The sequence below is a fragment of the Helianthus annuus genome, chromosome 7 (genome assembly GCF_002127325.2).
Source record: "Helianthus annuus cultivar XRQ/B chromosome 7, HanXRQr2.0-SUNRISE, whole genome shotgun sequence".
In the NCBI taxonomy this organism is placed as follows: Eukaryota; Viridiplantae; Streptophyta; class Magnoliopsida; order Asterales; family Asteraceae; genus Helianthus; species Helianthus annuus.
The window spans coordinates 130,565,392-130,584,504 of NC_035439.2; the positions used below are offsets into that span (position 1 = coordinate 130,565,392).

The following is a 19,113-nucleotide window of genomic DNA, read 5'->3' on the forward strand; positions in this document are numbered from 1 at the left end:
GTGTGAGCCCAAATTAACGAGTCCACAAGTGGTCAGGGAATCTGTTGATGACACATCCGGTGCTGCACTACAAGAAGTTAGGGCAAGTGGGGCGACCGTTTTAGCAGCGACATTAGAAAAGTTGCCCAAAGGTCAAAATCCGTGTCACATCTTTATAATCGATCCGTGGCCGTTGATGAATAAAGGATCCGACGGCCAATGTTATATTAACAGTAAAGGGGTATAATACCCTTGGCGGGCTACTGCCCATCCTCATTCCCTCCCAATTACACAACTAGCCTCCCCCAAACCCTAACATGTCTCCGCTGCTCTGCCCCGCGCCCCACGTCCTTTGCCCGACGTCCTCACCCCGCGCACAAGGTAATCTTGACAAATTTGTCTCTAATTAGGTTTATCTTTACAAAATTCTTGAGTTAGAATGTCTATTAAGAAAGGGCAGGTTATTGTGCTGTTGTTGTCAAGTTTCTTGTGTAAGAAAATGTCGAATTTCTTGTGTTGTTGTCAAGTTTCATCTCACAAAAAAAAAACAAAAAAACTTTTGCGGCAGTGAATTTGCTCTGATTCTTTAGCGTTTGCAACTTTGGAGCAAAGATTGATAAATAGAGAGATGCAAACAGAGAAATTAGAGTCGATAAAATCGGTTGCAGCAGATACAAGAAGGAAGCATAGAGTTTTGGCTGAATTGAAGAGGCTTGAACAAGAAACTCGTCATTTAGAGGTTTGAATTTCTAGTTTTATCTTATATGAGTTATTTGTGGGTTTGTTTAAAATTGGGAATTTTTATATTGTTATTTGTTTTCTTGAAATTAAGATTATAGATGGTTTGTTATTAAGTTGTTTCATGAATTTAATTTGTTTAGAGTTGACTCCGAATTAGATGGCTGCATGTAGGATCGTTTGCTGACCCAATGAGTTGTTCAGAAGAGCACTTAGACTAGTTCAGAGGCGGAATTCATTGAATTAGTCTTCGTAAAGCTTGATTTCACACTTTAACGTCTCCTGTATTGATTATATATCAGATTACAAGTTCGTGGAGACAATCGGACAGGGCTTCGCCTTTACACCTTGGAAAACACACACCTCAGACCCTTGGAACCGCTCATATGGCATACATATATATAGGCAGTGTGGGTCGCTTATGTGACTAGCTTGGTTCGCTTATATGGACATGTCCATATAAGCGATCCTAGCATTGTACACATAAGCGGACCAAGCACCAAATGACCATAAAAGCGGCCCTAATACACTAAACATGTACATAATACGATCTGCCCTGCCCTAAGACTCGAACTAAGATGTAGTCGACAGACAACTGCACCAACAGACTCCCCCTTGAATGTTGACGGAATCTTCAGTGAGAGTCTTCAATCATTCCCAGCTCTTCACTCTTGTTCGATCTTCTTCAGGAACTCAGCCTGGAATCAAATCTTCTTCAGAAATTTCTTCCTGAAATCATATGCCTGGATCTTTCTCTGGTTTTAACTTTCGTCAGACTCCCCCTATCATCATGCTAGGATCTCTGTCTGGAAATCGTTATCACCATTGAAATCAACTCCTGGCTTTCTCTATTTAAGCTCTTTTCTGGTTCTGATATGTCTCCTGGCTATCTGTAGCAACAGGATCAGAAACCTGCAAAACTCAACCATTCTTTCACAAACCTAAACGATTGTGATTCAATTTAATGAATCAACTAAGCATTTGATACTTTTTACACTTAAACACTGATTCACAAATTTGAAACATTCCAATTTCTGATTCAACCTAATGAATCATTTTAAACATTTCAAATGACTTAACCACCCTGTCTTGTTCATCAAGTTTAGCCTTTGAGATTTTGAATATCAGCTTTTTACCATCAGTTGCCGAAAATCTTTTTGAATTTTTCAAAGTATGAAATGTAAATGCAAAGACAGAAATTTAAATGCAAAACAAACATATTTTTGTGAGTTTGTGCAAGAGGATCATATCAGATTTTGAGACATAACACAAGCACCGTTAAGCTTTTAATCGTTTTAAGTTCTAAACGATTCACGTAGATTGACGATATATTTGTCCTCTTAAATTTTCATACAATTTTCAATCTATTCAGGATACTATTTAGGTATTTTATGAACTTAGTTCAATTCATGTGTCCCACCTCTTGAATATATTCCCGTATCCAGAATCCCAATATTCAGTCTTACAGGTATGAACACTACAATGATGTCTGTACATAAATTAGGGGAAAGATGCGAGAACTGAGGGATCTCAGGTCAGAACTTCCGTTCAGCAGAGAGATATCAGCTTCGACTTAGCAGTGTGTCCCCTTTAGAGGATCTTTTCAGCTACAACAGATGATTATCAATTTTATTGTCTAATCAACTGAGGGCTTTATGCTATATTTCAAGCATTTTGTGGAAAGTATTAGCCAAGGACTAGGTCAGAACTACCGTTCAGCAGAAGTCCCGGAATAATACCCCAGACATCATAGAGTATAAACACCTAGTATATCAGAATACGAGATCTTTCAAACGAGATTTCAGGGGTTACCTATATATCCAAGTAGTGTTCCCCACGAATTTCACAAGTTTGAAATTTTAGGTTTATATCCCGAATAAATCTACTAAATGTACAAAAACCTATCGTCACATCATCAGTGAGACCGTTTATCACATCTGGCATTACATTTCTTTAGCGTGCTATGATAGTCTAACTGATTTACTATCATTTCCTCTTGTTTCACAACAAAACTCATTTTTACAATTTTCAATGTTTTTGACATTTTCAAATTTTTTAATTTTTTAAAATTTTACTCCCCCTAAAATCAAAATATGTTTCAATTTTGATTTTCTGGGAAAATTTGAAACAAACTGTACAAAAATGACAACATGATGAGAATCACATCAATTCTCCATCCACCTGGCATAAACAATCAGAACTCCCCCTCACAACAAACTATTTTCCCATAATGATTTCAAAACACTTAAGTTTGTTTTAATCAGAATGGTTTTTCCGGAAAATAAGTTTAGTTGTTTTTACCTTTTGTAAAATGGGGTAATATCATCACATTGTTTACCAATTCTTGAATGATAATTAAATCAAGTCCAATTCAATGACCTTGATTTAACTACTTGTTAGATCTACACCAATCACTACCATACAACCACTTGTAAGTTTAGCAATTCAAGCTCTTCAAACCTGTTTTTCAACCAATTACCATCTTTAGGTTGAATTCTCAAGATGCCGATTCCTACTCCTCGCTTACAAACCTGGGAGTTCCGGCAAGTCCTGCAACTTCACAAACAGATTTAGAAAGATGCCGATTCATGATCCGCAATACCATCTTGGGATCTCCGGCAAGTCAGGGTTTTTTATTTAAACAGATTCACCCAAGCCTGACGATTCTTGGGTGATTTCGAATTCTTGTTCAACAATGGTGGAAAATTTGCATCATCCATTGTTAAACCTGAATTCTCCTTTTTTACCTCAACCAATGGCTCCTCTGGTTTTAACGAACCAGAATCATTGCCTGAAGGTGGCTTGTCTGACTTCGACCTGTCAGATTCATCGCCGACCATTTTCTTCTTCTTCTTTTCCTCTTTAGTCCTCAGATTTGTATCTGATGAAACTGTCTTGCTAGACTTTGCAATCGAGGAAGTTGATTCATCAGAACTTTTGCTCTTTCTATTTGGTGAATCCGAGGACAAAATTCTCTCTAAATACTCTCTTGCCTTCTTTCTCTTTTTCCTCAGTCTGTCTTTCTGCCCCTGTGAAAGTTTTACTTTCTTTTCTTGAGTTGACTGTTCTTGAACTTTAGGTTTCAGAACCTTCTGTTCCTGGGGCTTGACTTTGACTGGAATTTTTGCCGATTTCTGAGAATTATCCCTCCATCTTTCATTCGATCTCCTTGGGCAATCTCTGGCAATGTGACCTTTGATGTTGCAGTTGTAGCACCTTCTGGTCTCATAACTCCAATATTGGTAGTTAACAGCAATGTGTCCGTGATATCCGCAGCTGTAACACACTCTGTTATCATACCTATCACCATTTTTAGTCCAAACACTAGATCAAAACATTGTTTGGCTTGGTGATATTCTTTTCTCAAAACTGATGGATTTAGTTTTTGAGCACTATGGTTGGATGATCGATCTGATGACTTTTTACTATCTTTTTGTTTCTGTTCCACTTTCTTCTTCAAAGGTTTCTGTTTAGAACATTCACCTTTTTCAGTCGATTGTAGAACAGATTTCTGAGATTTTTCTTTCAAATTTAAAACCAATTTTTGTTTTTCAATTTTAACCTTTTTATCATCAGATTTTCCATCACAACCTTCAACTTTGACATGATCAAAGTTTGTGACTTTGTCACTCATTGGAACAGAATTGATTGGTTTTGGACAAGGAAACTTCAAACTATCTGATGAAGCCACAAAACCTATCAATTTCTTCTCGATGAAACTTGATTGAATTTTCATTTTCATTTTTCAAATTTTCAAGAACAGATTTTTCATTCATCAAAACTTTTATCTGTTCCTGAAATTTTGATTCACTCGCTTTCAAGTTTTTGTTTTCCAGCTTAATCCAGAAATCCTCATCTTCTGACGATTTCTTTTTGCTTTCAAACTCTATTTCAAGCTCTTTGATTCTCTTTCTCGCATTTTCACATTCTTTCTCCAAATTTATGATTTTCTGAAGATGAGAATTGATCAGTTTTTGATTCTCAATGTTGTTTTGACTAAAAACATTTCTCCCATCTTCAAGAATTTTCAGTTGATTTTGAAATTCTTTTTTATTTTTTGATTTTTCAATTTCAAAATCCTTAATTTTTTCTTCAAAAATCTTTTCCTTTTCTTTCAATTTCTTGTTTTCAAATGTCAAACTGTTCAAACCATCCAACAGTTTGTCATTTTCAGTTTTCAACTTCTCACAATTTTCCTTCAAATTACGAATCTGATTATCATCAGTCTGTTTCTCATTTCTCAACTTCTTGATCTCCAATGCCAAACTTTCCGCATCTTTGACAAGTTTGTCATTGTCGGTCTTCAAGTTGTCACATTTGAAACACACTGATGCAGAACTTGAAATTTCATTCTCCACAGATTCTACATCCTTTGGAGTGTCCTTTGTTTCCATCTTGTATGTACCTGCACAAACAATTTTTACAAAATCAAGAGGTTTTAGATTTTCATCAATATAACATCCTCTTTTATAATCATATTTCATGTTTTGTATTGCACCAAAACATATGCAAATTCTATTGTTAATCTCAGTAATTACATCCAAATTGATTTTATCTAGATTTCCCAGGTTCAGTCTTTCTAGATTCTCTTTTACTTTATTCATCAATATCTTCTTTTTATCAAGATTTTTAAAATAACGTTTTCGAAGTTTATTGATGAAATCAGATGGATGTAATTTCGAATATTTAGGTTTTTGTTTTAACTCCTCTAACACATTATCCCATTCAGCAGGTAATGCGGCCTTCAACTTTGATGTCATTTCAGTATCTGTCAATTTTATACCAAAAGACTTTAACTTGTCCATCATGTAATCAAATCTTTTTTCCATCTCTGTCAAACTCTCATTTTGTTGACAAGCAAAATTTTCAAGTCGGAGAATCCAAATATGTTTATCATCTTGATCAAATGAATTCGTACGATATCTCCCAAATCCATTTATCCTTCCAACAAAATCATTTTCTCTTTCGTCAAATATCATCGTCATTTTTCACAACAATCCAACAAGTATTTGTTAACTAATAACGGATCAGAACAGCAATCAGATGCAACAGTGGACCAGATACAATCAACAACCAAATAAGCGGTTCAAAGAAGTTGTCAAATAAGCGAATTGACTAAAGAGCGATCCAAGTACTTGACTGGTTGAGCGACTCAAACACTATCCGTTCGAGCGAACCAAGATATGTTCGTTCGAGCGATTCCAGAACTTGTTCGGATGAGCGGTCCAGAAAGAATCTATTTGAGCGATCCAACTCTGTCTGAAAAAGCGGTCCAAGAATTATAGGATTTCGAGCGATCCAGATCAATAAACCTAATAAGCGGTTCTCAAATGTACAAATAAGCGGTCCAAAAACAATTAGTTTCGAGCGGTCCACAATTTCAAAACCAATTTTGACCCACTCAAACTTTGAATTTTGATCTGAAACTTTCCAGGGTTTGTCACGGTACTATTTCGCACAATCCCTGAGATTTTCAGTAAATTTCGACCGTGAAATCTCTTCGAATCAGAATAGAAGGTGTAGAAGTGAGAATTTCGAGCGAAAATCGAGCTAAACAGTAAGAACTCTTCCTCCTGAGCTCTGATACCACATGTAGGATCGTTTGCTGACCCAATGAGTCGTTCAGAAGAGCACTTAGACTAGTTCAGAGGCGGAATTCATTGAATTAGTCTTCGTAAAGCTTGATTTCACACTTTAACGTCTCCTGTATTGATTATATATCAGATTACAAGTTCGTGGAGACAATCGGACAGGGCTTCGCCTTTACACCTTGGAAAACACACACCTCAGACCCTTGGAACCGCTCATATGGCATACATATATATAGGCAGTGTGGGTCGCTTATGTGACTAGCTTGGTTCGCTTATATGGACATGTCCATATAAGCGATCCTAGCATTGTACACATAAGCGGACCAAGCACCAAATGACCATAAAAGCGGCCCTAATACACTAAACATGTACATAATACGATCTGCCCTGCCCTAAGACTCGAACTAAGATGTAGTCGACAGACAACTGCACCAACACTGGATTTTATATTGATAGTGAGCCTAATGTTTATGTAATGATAGATGTGGATTAATGAGTGCATTCTTTTTTAATAATAAGAGGATCAAGTTATAACTGCTTTAGAAACTGCGAATCAGTTTGCTGGTTTTGACTAAATGGGTTATGAATTGTTCATGGAAAAGTTTAAATTTTAGATGCCAACAAGGTGTATTTTGGTCACTTTGGGATGCTATAGTATAAAATTCAGGACAATGGATCCGTTAATGTTTGATTTGTATGCGTGTTTTATCACTATGCTTATGCGGGTAATCGTTTTTCGGGTAACTCTTATCTTAAGCAGTCAATAGCGAGTGGGGTAGTGGTTATCAGGCCTTCCAAAATGTGATACCCGAGTCATTTAGGTTACCGGTTCAAAAGCAGAAATTGAATCATTAGGTTTATTTGTTGTTTCTTAGGCTTATTAATTATGTCCGAATAATTTTTACATGGTGGGAGATTTGCAGATAGGATGCCGCCTAGCCCTAATCCGCAATCTTTTCACGCCACCTGCAACCCAGAACAGACTGCTGCCCTTCGCGCCACTAGCAACCTCTTGTTCCATCAAATCCTATTTAATTGCAATTAGTAGTGGTTCAATTTCTCATTCAGATTGGTACCATGACAGATAAGATGAGGTAACGATTATACAAAGTAATACTATCATTATCATAAGCATTTACGGAATGAAGTTTGAGGTAAATGCTTGGGCTTTTTATATTTACCAAAGAAGTCCTTTTTTGCATGATTAAATCCTAGCTTTTTAGAAAATAATGAATAGGCCATTTTTATATGATTAAGTTCCTAAACCTTATAAAACGAACAATTTCATTAACTTTTGATCTAACCATTAAAAAATAGTTTAAAAGGACTTGTGTGCCATTTTCGTGATATTATGTAGGCCTTTTTTTTTTACCAATTGCCGTTTTTAGTGAAATGTTAGTTTTTTTTATTGAAGTTAATCATTTTGTTGTGCAGGTAGGTAATCCACTTTTGGACTTCAATACAAATTTTATTACGATACCAATAGTAGGTACTCAGTTTTGGGAACTTTTACATATTCTTTTGGTGTTTGCGTAAATTGTTGTGGTGTTTACGTAACAAGTTAAGTAAACTAAGCAAGCCCAAAGTTCACCATGGCCTCCATCTCCATCTGAGGCATCAATGAAGTCCGGTAGTCGTAGTGCCTGCGGAGAACCTCAATCCAATATGCACATGTGTTATCCTGTAGGTTGACTTTTGTGGTCAAAATATGCATGAATGTAACTTCATATTCATTGTGGTGAATTAATATTTGGAGAAAACTTGATTTGGCATCATACACTATAATATATTCTTCAAATCTAGCGATATGAATTCAAAATTTGAACACTCCAAGAACCAAAACATTAACATGTTTGACTTTAATATTTGACATGTAAAAATATTACGTTAGTGGGTGCTTACTTAAGGTTCACAGTTAATTCAAGAATTTTTTTTTTTTTTTTTTTTTTTTTTTGTCAAGCTTCATAACCATAACCATGTATTTTAATAAAATTACACATTTACCTCTATGTTCCATCTATTCCATATGTTTATAAATAAGTATTACAGTTATAGTAATCCTTCTTATTTATTAATTGTATCATTTCTAATACATATAGTCGGTGTCCCTATAATGTTGCTTCGTAACATCGATCAACAGAATGGTTTATGCAATGGTACAAGATAACGTATTACTAAACTTTACAGGCGTGTTATAGAAGTTGAGATTATATCCGGAGGAAACATAGGGACAAAAACATATATTACACGAATCAATTTGACACCATCTGATAGAAGGATTCCTATCAAGTTTCAACGGCGCCAATTCCCGATATCTGTATCTTTCGCAATGACGATAAACAAAAGTCAAGGACAATCTCGATCAAGGGTTTGATTGTATCTCAAATATCCAGTTTTCTCACATGGTCAACTATATGTCGCATTATCAAGAGTAAAAAGCAGAGCCGGTGTCAAGTTACCAATACTAGATAAAGATGGAAATATTACAAATAAAACAACCAATGTGGTCTACAAGGAAGTTTTTACTGAAATTTAATGATTTGTTTTTTCTTTCTTCCATGTATTTGTTTTTTACACGATCTTAAATTTCAAATAAATTTATTTTCATTTTTCAAACCGCGTTGGACGCAGGCAATAACCTAGTATATTTTAAAGAAAACAAACGTACATACATATTCCGGTATAAGGAATGGTAGATTTCATTTGATTTTATAATAAAATCTTCATTCAAAATTTGAAAAACTAGACACAATACCTTATTATTTAGTATATTAGTAAAAACACAAAATATATTACCAATCGTGTAATTTGGTATATGGATGAAGATTATCCCCCACATAAAACCCATCTTCTTTAACTAACCAAAAACATCTTCCTGGTTTGCGAAATTCCCTTTTTGTGCAATATGTATCACTTATATGATTAGTATAAACATCAAAAAAAGCAATCTTTGAATTCCAATAAAAATGAGCATAAAATAGGGTCTTGAACGTGACACCCTCGCAAAAGCTCCAATTTTGGTTATCGTTTGATGCAAGCGTGTGATTTCCGAGATCATCGTCGCCTGATTGTACATGGACTGTGATAGGATCCTTAATCTCATTATAAATATAAACAGTCCAATAGTGAAACAAGCAAGTCTTTTTTGTTGTGTTAGATATCAGAGGTGTGATTTGAGTGCTTCCAATTAGAGAGACATTGGTTGTCATAACAAGGTAGAAGAACAAGAAAAATAAACTCTTCATTGTTATTGATGTGGGTATATTAGTACATGAGCATATAAGAAAACAACATTGTTGTATATATATATAGAGAACAAACAAGAAACGGTAAATTAATTGTAAAAGGTAAATTTATTGTAAATTAAAAATATTCCAAGAATGACAGGGATACACACAAATACATCCGAAAAGTATAATATTTCTTTTGACATTTTTAAAAAATTGAATAATTAAAAATTATTAAGATTTAATGTTAAATAACTTAAATGATATGTCATTCTTAATTTGTGGATGCGAATTCTTTGTACGATAATGAACCTGTGTCTTAACGTATATGTTATTTATGATTAATTAATTGCCTAAATTTATGGAAGTTTACCTTCTTAATGTTGGTGCGGAATATTTTTCTAGAACCCTTTTGTTGTTTGTAATTCTAGTGATACACTATTTTTTCTTTTGTTGTGAAACCATATATTTTTATTTATTTTTTTGATAAAGGGCATCGCCCAACAAATTTATAAACCAAAAAGAAAAAAATTACACCACTAAGGGGCATCCCCGTATTATCCCCAAAACATGCTTTGGGGAGTGAATCCATATTTGATAAAAAAGGAAAAATGAATATAGTTATATTTTTTTATTTTTTATTATTTGTTGTAAAAACATATTTGATAAAAGGAAAAATGAATAATGTAGCTAAAATACATATTCAAAAATTTATTAAAGGAAGATTTCATCATACTCAGTAAATCCCGTCAATAGCAAAACTAAGGTAGGGTCTCAGGAGGGTAATATGTAGACGGTCTAACATTTACCCTGTATAAATAGAGAGGTTGCTTCCTGCGAGACACCCAACTCGATAGTAGTTTTGCATCAAGCATTGGACATAAGGCACATAACACTTAGCAATTAAGACACAACTCGATTAGTGCATGTATTCCCTTGTATTTCGACTATCAACGCCACCAGATGATACATGATTAATCATCCCCCTCTTTTAACGTTATTTTCACGAAATTAGTAAAATAACGTTAAAAATAGTGCACTTCACTTTTTCCGCCCGAGCGCCCACACATATATACATTATATGCGCATACTACAAGCGAGGCGTAGAAAATTCAATCTACATGATAAAATCAATTAGAATCTAGAAATATATTCAAGTGCTTCATAGGAAAATTATGAAAGTTGTCGGTTTAATGAATTATTATACTGTACCTTGTGAGCAGTTTGATATTGCATTTCAGGTGAGACCCATTTTTTATTCACTATCACTAATCATTCTGACATTCATTCAATCACTGATATTTGTGAACATTGGTATCTTTTTAGTGCTATGTGTTAATATATTCTTTCAGCATACTATAACATTAATTAATATGAATATGCAGCCAAGTGTAGTTTAGGGAAAGAAATGATGTTTTGAATGTTGACAAAGATCATAACAATTTTAAGCAGGCTCTTGCACAGTGTGAGCCCAAATTAACGAGTCCACAAGTGGTCAGGGAATCTGTTGATGACACATCCGGTGTTGCACTACAAGAAGTTAGGGCAATTGGGGCGACCCTTTAAGCAGCGACATTAGAAAAGTTGCCCAGAGGTCAAAATCCGTCACATCTTTATAATCGATCCCTGGCCGTTAATGAATAAAGGATCCGACGGTCCATTTTATATTAACTGTAAAGGGGTATAATACCCTTGGCGGGCTACTGCCCATCCTCATTCCCTCCCAATTACACAACTAGCCTCCCCCAAACCCTAGCATGACACCGCTGCTCTGCCCCGCGCCCCACGTCCTTTGCCCGGCGTCCTCAGCCCCGCACACAAGGTAATCTTGACAAATTTGTCTCTAATTAGGTTTATCTTTCCAAAATTCTTGAGTTAGAATGTCTATTAAGAAAGTGCAGGTTATTGTGCTGCTGTTGTCAAGTTTCTTGTGTTAGAAAATGTCGAATTTCTTGTGTTGTTGTCAAGTTTCATCTCACAAAAAAAACAAACAAACTCTTGCGGCAGTGAATTTGCTCTGATTCTTTAGCGTTTGCAACTTTGGTGCAAAGATTGATAAATAGAAAGATGCAAATGGAGAAATTAGAGTTGATAAAATCGGTTGCAGCAGATACAAGAGGGAAGCATAGAGTTTTGGCTGAATTGAAGAGGCTTGAACAAGAAACTCGTCATTTAGAGGTTTGAATTTCTAATTTTATTTTATATGAGTTACTAGTGGGAGACCCGCGCGTTGCAGCGGAGTCAATAACATGAGGACATGAACAAATCACCAACTTACCACCAAAACTTACCATCTACAATACCCTATTTTAAGAAAATAAAAGTTATAAAAAACAATAGATTTGTCAATTAAACAAATGCACCACTTAAAACATGATGTTTAAGTTAATATGGAGCAAAGTTTAAAAAATATATGTTGAATAGACCCCTTTATAAGCAATATTTCCTTCTTTGCATATAAAGTTAATTATTATTAAATTTAATAATATAGAAACTATAGGACAGTAGAACGAAAAACAAAACTAAATAAAGCGATTCCACTCCTTTGGGTTTCTGATTCCACTCCTTTGGGTTTCTGGACCAAACCGAAACATGGGCCGGTAATTTTATAGAAACTATAGAACAGTAGAACGAAAAACAAAACTAAATAAAGCGATTCCCGCATAAGCCAAACATAATTTAAATATCAACAAGCCTTTCTAAACTTCAAAGATTTTCGGTACACTTTTTCTTTTATGGAAGTCTTATATGATACTTGGTCTCTTCCAACAAACAGAAACAAACAAGTCGGCTTTCTTTATCAGACAAACGAATCAAGATACCCATACCTATGTCGTTTGTTGTACTGTAGCAAGCTCGAATAAATCCAGTTCGGCATGCCAATGTAAAGCGTTTCATCATCAGGACTAAGAGAGACACCAGCCATCTCCCCAAATAAATCAATCTCTTGTCGTTTTTCATAGTTTAGCTTGGTATTGCAGACATGAACAAAATCCGCAGCTTCTGCAACCACCAAAAACTGCCCGTCTGATGAAAAATGAACCGATCGAACCGCGACCATGTTGCCTTTAAGAACTGAGACCGGGGTTGCAAGATTTCTTATATCCCATAGCCTACAAGTCTTGTCTTGATTTCCTGTAGCAAAGATTCGGCCATCTGGATGCCATGCGGATGCAAACAAGTAGTCTAGGTGGCCTTCCATTGTGGCAGCCCTCTGCCAAAAAAAAAAAAATATGAGTAGCCAAGAATGATGAATGATGACATTATCTAAAAAAGAAAATAAGAAAATCAAAATGAAGAGTTAAAATAATATATTGTATTCACAAGTTCCTGGCTTTCCACTTGAAGAGTCTACAAGCAATCCATTAAGATGATCCCCAACTACAGCTATGAGTTTGCGATCCGGGCTCAAGGATATATGCTGCAACGTTAAGGAAACGGGTCAGTCAGGTTAAAAGACATACAAAATGTATTCTATATTATCATAGTAACTAAAATCTTTAGTGGGAAACCCGCGCGTTGCCGCGGAGTCGACAATATGGGGCGTGAGCCAAACACAACGCATTTGACCCAAAAGTTTTTTCTTATTTTTTTCAATTGTTGATACTTTGATTCACATATTTAAAACAATAAATAATATACATTTTAAAATATAAATGGGTTAAAGGTAACCCACGAATCCGTCGGATTCGACCCAAACACGACCCGTTTAGCTAAACGGGTTCGATTGAAATTGACCCGAAACCGGTTATACCAAACCTAAATCCATGAATTTCGTATTAGGTTTGATCTAATAGCACAGAACTCAGACGATGATCTCCATAGCTGAAACATTAGTATTAATATATTAAACTTGAATAATGAAGATGTTAAGGTAACATGTTATTGTAAAGAAAGAAATATGGCACCTCGAGTGTTGCACTTGGACCAAGAAAAGTCAACGTGAGAGACCCTCTGTCTCCAAGCAAACCGGAAGCTACAAAGAAATTCTAAGGTTTCTTAAGCTTCATCTCAGAGATCGACAGTTTGGCCAGCTCATAATCAACATTCCACAAGTGCAAATCAGACAAAAAATTCTTATTTTAGATGTAACAGGCAAAAGTGCCCAAACCTCAGGGACGATTTTGCCATTTTACTCAAAATAAAATTATTTCCTTTTAAACTAATCAAAATAATTTTACTCTTAATTAACAAAACGTCTTCCCATCTTCTACAAAAATGTGATTTTAGTCATTTTATCTATTAATTTCATAATAAGTCATAATTTTCAAGTTTACAAAAGACCCTCTAAGTACCAACTTTTATCATCTAATTCTGATTATTTAATATTAAGTAATCAAGTTCAAAATGAACATCCAAACAACCCTATATTAATATAAGTCCGTTCACAGACCTCGTCTCCAGGTGGACTGATGTGATAAATGCAGAAATTATGAAGAAGCAATGAAGCGGCTTCGGGACAGAAGAATAGTCCTTGAAAACACAACATATCTGTCCACAAAATTGAACCTTAATCAGACCAAAAGTATGATAAAACAACATAATGTAAGTTTACAATTAAAAAGGGGTATTCAAATATTCAATTAACCCATTGGGGCATTTCATCAAACACCTTGCATTCAGTACACAAACAAGCTCATATCCAAATGGGTATTCAAGAAATCAATCATATGACACATGATACTGATTACTAAAACAAAAACCCACTAACAAATAAATGTAAAAATAAACTCAAAGGTTACAAAAACCTGTTAAACCCATTGGCGCAATTCATCAAACACCTTGCATTCAATACACAAACAAGCTCATAACCAAATGGTATTCAAGAAATCAATCATATGACACATGATACTGATTATTGAACACAAAAACATACCTTCTCGTATAGATTCTCACGTGCACGCTCTTCAATTCGAGTGTGTGATCTTGATTTCCGATGCAGAATTAAACAAAAATCAGCAAAAAAACCTAAATTCAAATTTCCAAATAAAGGCGTGAATCTGAAAGGGGATCAAAGATTGATATCAACAAAACCTAAAAATAAAGAACTGAAACAATTTTGCCCTAATTTGTGCATACCTTGTTTGACCTAGAGGAGCAAGCAGCAACGCTGGTCGCCAGCGAATCAGCGGGGGGATTTTCCGGCCGGGGCAACAGGTCTGCGATGGAATGTCCAGTTTACTCTAGATAAAGATTTAAAGTGGGTGACAATAAGTACCTTTAATCGACGAATACCAAAATAAGTAGAATCTGTGGAGGAAAATAAAGAGGAAGATGTTTGGAATTCCTAATTGAATGTCTGAGATAATCAAGGGATGGAGGTTTGATTCAGAGGGTGTGGATAGGTTTCTTGAGGGCAGAGAAGGAAAGAATTGTGAGTGGGTGAGTATGGAGTGTAGGTGTAATTTACTATTAAACCCTCCTAGTGTCTTAAAAACTTGAACTCTTTACGATTTTACCCTCTGAAAACAAGCTTTTTTAATTGTATATATAGCTTTAAGAGTTAGACACAATGTAAAATTACGTTTGTGTACATCACTTTTCCTTTTTATAGTATTATCTATATACTGTATATAAGCATTTCCCATGTACCAAAATGTAATTTTACCATTTATACAAGTTGTTAAACAGGATGTACAAAACAGTTGATGCCATACAATGGGAACTCAACAGCCATTTTAAGACGCCTGGAGGGTTAGTCTTGGAATTGCACAAGGAATTCTAAAAGAACACTAAATTAATCTTCATCAATTGAAGCCGGCCAAGGAAGGGTCTCACCTTCTAAAAAACCCTAATATAATAGCAGGTAAATGAATCATTTGTCGTCCAACCAACCAACTGGTGGCGATTCGTGACCAGGAAATCGAAAGAGAGAGGAAGATGGAGTCTTTAGGCGGCGGCGATGATGATATCCGTTTGAAGGTGGTAGGATCTGTATATGCAAGTCATCCCGAGGTACGATCTCTATAAACTCCCAGATTCAATTTCTTATATGTAACAAGATTACAATTTCATTGTTACACTTGCGGATTTCATGGTTTTAGGGGTGTTTGTTTCTGAATTTCATCCCAGGTGTAACTATTCTTCAATCTTATGTGCATACCTCTTGGATTGTCAAGCAGGAGCATACAGAAGCTGCGGGATCTATACTTTGTAAGGTGAGACTTCATTTTTTGTATAATCTTTTGTACAGAATAATGTAGTTTATAAAAGTTAAAAGTATTTAAATCAATAATGAAAGCTGCGTTTTTAATCGTGTCGACTTTTTAATCTTCATGTCCAGGTGTGTAATATTGGTATTTAGTGATTTGTTGTTTATAAACTTATGCTTATGGGGCTAAATTGGGTCATACTGTGTATTGTTTCATCGTCTTTGAAATTTTACGTACAAGGTGCTCGATGAAATGTCTGTGTGAAAGGTCTCCTGAGTATCAGCAGTGGCAGCCAGAGCCAGTGCAGGAGATAGAGCCGGAGTGGCGGCAGAAGAACCAAATTCTTTAACGTTAAACACAGATGATGTTAACACCACTCTACACACTACAAGCTGGTAACTAATACTACCACAAGTCAACTTCTTACGGTTGACTTTGACATATGCCACAGAAGCCTATTACATTATTATTACTTTTATCATTATTAATTTTTTGTTAATATTCTATATGTAGGTTTCAAAATTGCACATGCTGGTTGATGGAGTCATAAGTAGTTATGATAAGTTTTCTTTAATGATATTGCGTGGGAATTATATGACTTCTTTTGGGGTGATTTTGCTGATTGGTAATATTTGCATTTCTATACTTATATTTTTTAGGAGTGTTCATAGACCATTGAAACCATTCATTTCCACATTTTTTATATAAATTATGTGCTTCTGCATAGGTACATTGAAGCAAGTAATGCACATCTTTACCAATCAGAAGATATAGAAATTGCCTCTATATCCTAGGCTGTTATTTTATATGTTTATGAAAATATATTAAACATGTTCCATCCATTTATGCATGTTACTGAAGAATCATGCATGGCAGGTAATTAACTAATTATTAACTTCAAAAACGAATTAGAAGTTGTATTGGCTTATTTTTTTTAAACTTACTGTTTGCAGGCGCTTCCTAATATGAAAGAAGCTCTAATAGTGTCTTCGTGGCCTCTTACTTCACTTCCACGGAATCTCACTGCCATAAAAAGGTTTGAAAAATTACAAGCGTTGGTGAGTTCATGAATTTGGTATTGTTTTTTAGTGACAACTTATATGATATAGAAATTAGAATATTTATCGTTCATTTTGCTTCTTGATTTAGACGCGAGCAATAAGAAATGTGAGGGCTGAATATTCTTTGAGCCTGCAAAACGAATATCTGCATCTTTCGTTGCTAATTCAGGAGTCATCCAGAAATAATCCTAGATGAAGAATTGTATTTTTTTGGGCAAAAATTGGAATACGTATACCACTCTTAACCTTGGTTTAAAAAAGTGTGAAGCGCTCCAAAGCGTTTTGGTTCCAAAAGCTTTAAGCGAAGCTTCAAGCGCGAAGCGAGAGCTTCACGTATACGAAGCGCTCAAAATTAAAAACAAAAAAAAATATATATTGTACACATCAATATGACCTATTCTACTTGTTAATCAATACCAAACACAAAAACATGATTAAAAAACACACTTAACACATAAAAAACATAGTTAAAACATAAATTAAAGTCGAAACACACTTAGGGTAAAGAAACAGGACTCATTTAACCCTATTTAAAGACTGTTGGGCTTTAAAAAATGGCCCAAATGTGACCTGATTGGGCTGAAGCGTCGCTTCAAACCATCATCGCTTCGCGCTTAAAGCTCGCTTCACAGCGCTTCACGTAATGTAACGCTTCAGACCAAAAAAAGCGATGTTTCCATCGCTTCAGCGCGTCACGCTTAAAGCTCGCTTTAAGCGCGCTTTTTTAAACACAGCTCTTAACAAATGTTGAAGAAAATGTACGCAAACCTATTTGACAGAACACGACACAAACACACGGAATTTGTGTGAGGTATATCAACTCTTAATACGATACAAATATTCGCTTGTTGAGAAGAACAAGACCACTTGATTCTTTTTTTTCGTTTTACATATTAGTACTCTAAATTTTCAACAACAAGACCCGTTTAACAGTTACATTTAAATAATAAAACATGAGTTAGTTTCTCTTGTAACTTTTAATACAAAATACCTAATTATTTTAAGTTAAGAGAAAACACACAGTAAGCTTTGTAAAAAAAAAAAAAATTAACTCGTAAATTTGACAGGCCGACCCAAAGCTGACCCGGTTAGCTAAACATGTTAATAGGTTTGACCTCTTAGTGACCCAAACTTGTTTAGACTAAACCAATACCCGCAAATTTCGTGTTAGTTTAATGTCGTATTTTCGTGTCCATATTTTCCCTAATCTTTTTTTTTTTGTGTGTGACAGAGAAATGGATGTATTGGCTCTTCTATCCTGTCTCGGTTTGCAAAGCATCCATTTTACAGATTCGCCTAGGTTTACTCTCATTAACCCATCATCATCTATATAAGCTCGTGTGTGCGGGCGTGCCTGTATGTGTTTGTTTTTCATGTACAGTGTTATGCAATTTAATTTCGTTTTTTTTATGCTGGGTCATTAGATGCAAATCAAAGTGTTCATCTTGTTGCTAAGGAAGGTCTAGAGCCATATCTTCCTCTTGCAGATATGGTAGACATTTATGGAGAAGTTCAACGGTTATCCAAACGCCTTTCAAGATGCAAAACGAATACAACACCCTTGTGGCACGTTTGAGTTCTCCCAATGTAATTATTTCACTATTCCATACCATTAACAATCTCCATCGCATATTTCACCCTCACGAATCTTGTTTTTTGTTTACAGTTTGTTGAGAAAGCTCCTGAGGACGTTGTTCGTGCAAGAAGGCATCAAAAGCAGAAGAAAAATTGAATCTTACAAAAACTCGTCCGTCTTTTCTTCAATCGACTATTTTGGTCTTAGAGTAGATGTAATTCTCTACTGTAATTGTGTTTGTTGATTAACTTGTCTTCGGTCTATTGGCACCTTAGGATTAATCGTGTCGACTCCGCTGCAACGCGCGGGTTCCCCACTATATAGATTTGTGGGTTTGTTTAAAATAGGGAATTTTTATATTGTTTTCTTGAAATTAAGATTATAGATGGTTTGTTATTAAGTTGTTTCATGAATTTAATTTGTTTAGAGTTGACTCCGAATTAGATGGCTGGATTTTATCTTGATAGTGAGCCTAATGTTTATGTAATGATAGATATGACTGGTTAGAATGTTGGATTAATGAGTGCATTCTTTTTTAATAATAAGAGGATCAAGTTATAATCGCTTTAGAAACTGCGAATTAGTTTGCTGGTTTTGACTAAATGGGTTATGAATGGTTCATGGAAAAGTTTAAATTTTAGATGCCAACAAGGTGTATTTTGGTCACTTTGGGATGCTATAGTACAAAATTCAGGAGAATGGATCCGGTAATGTTTGATTTGTATGCGTGTTTTATCACTATGCTTATGCGGGTAATCGTTTTTCGGGTAACTCTTATCTTAAGCAGTC

General features: G+C 35.2%; 3 long non-coding RNA genes across 29 annotated transcripts; 2 read left to right on the forward strand and 1 right to left on the reverse strand.

The window, feature by feature from the left end:
- Positions 1–344: 344 nt before the first annotated feature.
- On the forward strand, positions 345–7,928 carry LOC118480433. 2 transcript variants are annotated; one of them, XR_004862701.1, is made up of 4 exons: positions 345–360; positions 592–718; positions 7,232–7,402; positions 7,743–7,928. It is a non-coding gene; the product is annotated as an uncharacterized LOC118480433 (long non-coding RNA). The 2 variants fall into 2 exon arrangements; XR_004862700.1 differs by lacking the exon at positions 345–360 and having other exon boundaries at positions 544–718.
- A 3,045-nt stretch (positions 7,929–10,973) lies between these two features.
- Positions 10,974–18,767, forward strand: LOC110868550. 14 transcript variants are annotated; one of them, XR_004862710.1, is made up of 12 exons: positions 11,154–11,357; positions 11,543–11,713; positions 15,167–15,490; positions 15,580–15,693; positions 15,928–16,082; positions 16,201–16,312; positions 16,415–16,563; positions 16,641–16,745; positions 16,837–16,978; positions 17,980–18,048; positions 18,173–18,335; positions 18,415–18,767. It is a non-coding gene; the product is annotated as an uncharacterized LOC110868550 (long non-coding RNA). The 14 variants fall into 14 exon arrangements; XR_004862714.1 differs by having other exon boundaries at positions 15,608–15,693; positions 15,955–16,082; XR_004862713.1 differs by having other exon boundaries at positions 11,155–11,357; positions 15,658–15,693.
- On the reverse strand, positions 12,180–14,998 carry LOC118480434. Of its 13 annotated transcripts, none has more exons than XR_004862727.1 (5): positions 14,615–14,982; positions 14,412–14,460; positions 13,929–14,026; positions 13,444–13,511; positions 12,180–12,956 (listed from the first exon to the last, which is right to left on the reverse strand). It is a non-coding gene; the product is annotated as an uncharacterized LOC118480434 (long non-coding RNA). The 13 variants fall into 13 exon arrangements; XR_004862726.1 differs by having other exon boundaries at positions 14,412–14,503; positions 14,615–14,981; XR_004862728.1 differs by having other exon boundaries at positions 12,790–13,360; positions 14,412–14,503; positions 14,615–14,984.
- Positions 18,768–19,113: the final 346 nt, after the last annotated feature.